Source organism: Epinephelus moara, chromosome 5, assembly GCF_006386435.1.
Source record: "Epinephelus moara isolate mb chromosome 5, YSFRI_EMoa_1.0, whole genome shotgun sequence".
Taxonomy (NCBI): Eukaryota; Metazoa; Chordata; class Actinopteri; order Perciformes; family Serranidae; genus Epinephelus; species Epinephelus moara.
In genome coordinates this window covers 8,005,430-8,012,171 of record NC_065510.1, presented here as the reverse complement: position 1 = coordinate 8,012,171, position 6,742 = coordinate 8,005,430, and positions in this window count along the sequence as shown.

The following is a 6,742-nucleotide window of genomic DNA, read 5'->3' as shown; positions in this document are numbered from 1 at the left end:
CTTTGATAATGCACCATAACTTTTTCTTGAAATATCTTAGTTTTGCTCTGAAAGTCTGGTCACACCAGAAAAGCGACACAACAAAATAATCTGCATGTTTTTACAAAATGTCTGATTCTAGAAGTCACTGTTTCCTCTAGACTGGGCTGTTTCTTTCCCCCTGACATTTTGTTCCCAGGATTCAATGCTGTCTGAAACAGTGTCCTTTATGAGAGCACCACTGGGGGGCTTCAAAATTGTAAATTCTGGCTTTAAACATTTTGTTTATGGTAAATGTTTTGTATGTGTATATGACTTTATTTCATGTGATCAGATACTGTGTAGCATTGTCACCATCAGATTACATTTTTGTGATGATAACAAAGGTAACAGAGTTGGGTTGATTTCTGGTTTTGCCCAACCGGTGTACAAGCTTAAACTGGTTGGATTTTATGTAAACCTGCTACACCAGCATTTGTCATTGTGACACATTTGCATATTAAAAAGTAGCCTAGGCAAGGCAAGGCAAGTTTATTTGTAGAGCACAATTCGTACACAAAGTAATTCAAAGTGCTTTACAGAACAAGAAAATGCATTAAAATCACAATACAAAATAAAAACATAAATAATCATTATAAAATGAACTTTAAAAGAGAAGAGTGCAGATAAGATCCTTTCAGTCATATGCACAGTGAAATAGAGCTGTTTTGAGCCTAGATTTGAACATTGTCAGAGTAGAGGCCTGTCTCACATCTTCAGGAAGACTGTTCCAGATTTTAGCTGCATAAAACTGGAATCCTGAGCCTACATCAGCTATCTGTGCTGACAGCTGCATGGAATTAAATCCAACTTATATTGCACTGGGAATAAGCAATATGACACTGTGTTAATATATTACTATGTTAGTATGGTTATAAACGAGCTAACGGAGCTACTAGTGTCTGGCAGGCCGTGTGCTTGATCAAATTTCAGTAGAGGCGAAAGGGCAAAGAGCGGTGTGCATTGTGTTTGTTTACTAGAAAGCTCATGTGTTTTTGTGTGACAAGACGAGACATGGCAGTTAGTCTCACAAGAAAACTAAAAGTGCACCTATACCGCAACATTTTGGATTTAAAGGGATAGTGCACCCAAAAATGAAAATTCACCCATTATCTACTCACCCATATCCCGATGGAGGCTCAGGTGAAGTTTTAAAGTCCTCAAAACACTTGCAGAGATCCAAGGGGAGAGGGGGTATCAACACAACGCCACCTAATGGAGGCTCCATCAGCATATGGGTGAGAAGATAATGGGTGAATTTTCATTTTTGGGTGCACTATCCCTTTAAAGTTGATGAGCAACGCAGTGTGCCGTTTTGAGCTGAAGTTTAAATAAGGAATTATTTGTACATACCTTTTTATTTTACTACAAAAAAGGTGGAGGCTGTGGGGAGGGAAGTGGAAGGTGGAAGTTTCTGGTAAATGACCATCGCTAATTACAAGCTATATAGGCTAGTTGCTGTAGTCTGTATTTATGGTATTGTTTGTCATTTCTAGTAAATTTCACAATATAAAACTTGTGTTTTCTGTTTAAAAAGCACAAACGTAGGAAGACAGTAAGTAGGTTACTCACTCGTCTTTTAAGTGGTCACATCTCCAGTTTGATCTCAAGTGCACAGCTGATAGCTAGGTGGTTTGTTTACATGACAAAACAGTAGTGTATATTCAATAGATTAAGTGTGGACAGAGAGCTCTGATGTTACACTATATGACATGAAAGCTGGATTTGCTGTCTGGACACAGTGTTATGTTCCACTCGGGAGCGGCTTCTGAGTGCGACACCAAAATTTGATCAGATCCAGTTTGGTGTTTGGATTAATATCAGACTCGAAATATCTAAGCCACCCCAGACCCTAGCTTGTCACTTGTATTTTGTGAAATTTAAAGCTGTATTAACCTTCTGCAGTGAAACTTCTTGTCACTCATTAATTTAAAAGCCAAACCAAGCTAAATATAGTGCTGTCCTTAAGTTCCTGGTGATATAAAAAAGTTCTCATTCAAAAGGGCATTGAATTAACTGTCTTTATACAGTCTCCCCCCTCTTCTTTTTCTCCCACATAACTTTCCGAGTGGATTAGATATTTTATAGAGGCTATTTATAACAACCCAGGGAAAAGCCTGTTGTATCACTTTTTTTTATAACTTTAAAGTTTTCCAGCTCTTTTCGTAAAAGCAGAGTGACGCAAATACAGTATGCACCATATTAAGGTTTGGTGACCTTGCTCAGAAGCACTGCAATGTTTGGTTTATTTAGTATTAACAGCCCTCCCACCCAAACTGCTATCCTGTGGGAAAGCAGAATGCCACCAATGGGAATAAAGTAAGATGAAAATGTTAGAGTCAGATTTGGGGAGGAGGGTTTTGGAGATATGAGCAGCAACAAAAAGAAGTGAGTGTTTACGAGACAGAGAGGCAGTAAAAGTTAATCCAGCAGGGGATAAAAACTTTTACGAGCAGGGTGGGGGTTAAGGGCTATCCCCGAATTTATTCACAAAACCAAGCACATGGTGGAAAAAACCCCTTTGTACACATTTTCCTCCCCTTCTCTCTCCAATCCATCCAACATTAATTATTAAAGCTCTTTCCAGAAAAAGTCAGAATGGATTTCAACGTTAAACCCAGAGTAAGTCCACTGCTGGACACCTGCCAAAACCTATTGTGCGACGCATGAATGTTGGGTCATCTGCCAACTGGAGACTTATCCTGGATTACCATCTCAAATATGCTGGCATTTACCTATATGTAATGCTACCCCCCAACACCCCCACCAACCACCCCACCCGTCTGTTCATCACAGGCCACAAGGCTCTGAGAGAAAGCTTTATTTAGGACTGTTTGGGAAAGTGGAAAACACAGGGCCCTTGTGCTGTGTGAACTCATAGTCATGAAGACAGAGAGCCAGCTTAACTGGAAAGGGCATACAGTAAGTGCTGGACCTCCCACCAATCTGATTTACTCCACAGTAATTAAAGACTAAACTGGAAAGCACTCAGAGAGCACATGCACCCACAAATGCTGCACAAATTTCTAACTTTGTTACTTAAATAAAAGATAAATATTTAGAGATGTGTAATACGCTACTGCATCTGGATCTGAATTTTTATTGAAACACACGAGAGAGAGAATCATGGGAAACAATCATGCGGCAGCTGTTTATCACGCAAGTGCAGAAGTTTGCAAAGAGAAAAATCTAAAACTTAATTTACAAGTGAATCTTTTTCTTTTTTTGATTTAAATCAAATTCTTCAGATGTGATTAGACTGCTTCAAAGTGTTACTGTGGAAAGATATTGAGCTGCAGAGGACTGTTCACCTCCACACACACACCTCCGTCATCCGCACTGTCAGATCAGGAGGAGGAGGTGGATAAGGGTTTAAGGAGTTCTGTACGAGGGGCTACACAGTCACACACATACACACACAGGACTCACATGCACTAAAATCCACACACAGATGGGCCGTGTGCCACAACACACAACAGGGAAACTCAGATAACAACACACACACAGGTAATGTGACTTCCTTCCCTGCTCAGGAGACCATAACTCCACTATATTTTACATTTTTAATAATGTTGCTTGATGCTTAGGGGTTGTGTTGTGTTGTGTTTTGCTCATGGTGCTCTGTTGTGTGCTAGTGTTATGTGCAATACATGAGTGGCTGATGTGCAATACTGTTCAGTATAGTATGTGTTTTTACTGTATGTCTTTTTTTATGGTGCATGCTTTTCATTTCTTCTGGAGCAATACTTGTGCAGCTCTTGAGTCCAAGACAAATTTCCTATGGGGACAATAAAGTATATCGTATTGTAGCATATTATAGTATATCGTATCATATCGTACCTCTCAACATAGCAAAAAGTGGTTTGCCGTTATATTAATGTTCTGAATGACGTATACAGCACCTTTAAATTAAAAAAATAAACCTCATTCATATTCTCTGGAAATGTAAACAAGTTTTTGCCAATTTAAATCCAAACACACACCTCTTTCTATGATACTGCTCTGCCAGCTACCCACTAGCTAACGGCGTGGTTTTATATGATGGGTGGGGCTAATTAATCCAAATTACACTTGATGTATGTGTTCAAGAGCAACACAAGTCATCAAAGCATTCTTACATTTACAGGACGATGAAAAAGAAGGGTTTTGTTATAAATGTACTAATTAGTTTTGCAACACATGTAGCATATACCAAGAGATAAATGAACACTAAAAACAAAGACACAAGATTAAAACTTGGGAAACACCATTTTCATATCACTGTGTATTCAAAAAACTAAAATAAAATAAAAAATCCTGCATCTGCCACTGGATCAGGACCCTAACCATAAAAATAGTCACTTCCTGGTCAAAGGTCTCACAAAATAACATAATATATCCAGGGTCAAACACATAACCTCCTTGGTTCTTTCATACATGCTGTGACGCAGATGCTATTTCTATTCTATGAGCTTTGAAAAGAAAACTAATTTCTGCACCATCAGGAGGGATGGCAGCAGGCCAGAGGATGTCCCCTCCCTGATTAGGTGATTGACTATAGGTTCCAGTGTGGCTGAGCCAAACAAAAGCTGTGAGTTTTTCAGCACACAACTCATTAAAGCTTAACGACACGTTCTCATTCCCACTCTTCAAATATCGCCACTTGGTCAGGGGACTTTCATGTCTATATATGACACGCTAGGCATCCTCCTGTGTCTGGTGATGCTCTGAGATGCTATGTCAATTTATGCTTGTTGCATGGATTGTGTCTTTACAAAATTCTGTATTTCCGTTTTCAAAGGAAATACAGAATTTCTGCTCATTAGATGCATACATTTTTTTCTAAAATAAACTTGTGTTGGTAAAACACCTCATATTTAAATTTATTTGCTTGGGCAACAAAGCCATGCAGTTAGGTTTAGGCAACAAAAGCAAATGGTTAGGTTTAGCAAAAATAAAACGTCATGGTTTGGCTCAACATTCACATGGGAAGTGAACAGCGGCCTCCCAGGTGAAAGTCCGGGACCCATCCACTGTCCATCCATCCACATCCCGCCTGCCATATAGGGACTTTCCAGCTCTTCATATTATATCATATTTCAAACTGACGTTGGCAGCATTATCCACTGACGCACCTTTTGTGCTTCGGTGTCTGACGCCGAAATCACTGACAAAACAATGGTATTTGACCGGTTGGGAATGGGTGGACCTTGACCATATTGTATCACTGAATGCTTTGGTGGAAACAATTTCCTATCCTTGAGGATAGAGAGCCAGGCTTGGGATCATGAGGTTGATTTTCTTAGCCAGCTGGAAAACTGTATAAAGAAACAGTAAATCTGTGACTCTGTGTCTTTCAACAATAGTCACTGATATGCCCTTGAGCAAGGCGCTGCTTCTACGGGGCTGATCTCAGGTGTAATTGTGTGTGTGTGCGCAGTGTGATGCTGATAAAGTGCACGTGGTTAGCTGAGCAGAGCCAAACTGAAAAGATAAACAGTAAGAAATAACAGTAGAATAAACATATTCAAACCTCTAAAATTCAAATTATAAACAAATAAAGCTTCATTATGTGAACTAACCAGAGAAATGTTTCAAGGCACATCTCTGACGCCTTATCTGAGCCTTGAGACAAAACATCACAGCACTGATCCTGCCTGAGTACTTCCTGTACTGTTGTTAACATCTGTAATCTCTTTCTCTCTGTGTTCTGATGGTAAAGACAAAGAGCTGCTTCCGCATGTCTGTTTCAGCAAGCTGGGAAGTGAAAGCTACAAGGCACACAAAACAAAACAGATAAACACTCCACCACTGTTAAGCTTCAGCTAGACAACATTCAAGTAATAATTCACAACATAAATAAATGTTTTTCTGATCTTTGGTGCTGACTGATACTACACAGTTAACTCTGATTCAACACAGTCAACTTAACACATCAAAAAACTGCAGTGAACTCCACATGCTCCATTAAGACACACTGGAAAACTTTTCCAGGACTCAAACCAAGGTGAGGAACAGTCTTGTTTCACAAAAGGAAACAAAACGCCTGCTACCAGTGGGGAAGGTGAGGCTCATCTTGGGTTTTGGAGCTTAACAAGCCTAATTGCACATGTTGGCACTGTTGCCAAATTGTGATTCACTCTACATAAAAGCTTGAACTTTTGCTAATCTAAACAACGCTGAGTGGGACTTTGCTGTGAAACAAACGATGCATTTAATGCAGCAGTGACTCTGGTTTGTTTGTAATAAACAAAAGAAAACTGGTTGGTTAGCGAGGACAACTACCACCAGGATGGAAGAAAAGAGCAGCAACAACAGAAACTTAAACAGACTTCCCACTACTTCCCAGACAGACTGCCCTTTCTGATGGGGAACTGAACTAAACGTTAACTTATTTATGCTCTCTTCAAGGACAGACTTAATTTTACCTCACCAAACACAGGAGTTGCTGGTCGTCAATCAGTTAATTTATGAATGTAATGTGTGACTTTGGTGTTTTGAAGAATTAGTTCGGATTCAGTTGTGGTCAAAGTTGTGTGAGAGTTTGTAAACGGATGTTTGGTGTTGTTAAACATGGACTGCTTTTACCTTATCTTACTATATAATGATAGCCTGGTTCCAGACCATAGACCCCGCCCACTCAACTGAGTAGGCTTGCATCTCTGGTCTGGCATACTGCAATGAATTTGCAATTTATCTCGTCCAAACAATGGAAGGACCAATGAACGCCGGGGGTGGGGGCGGG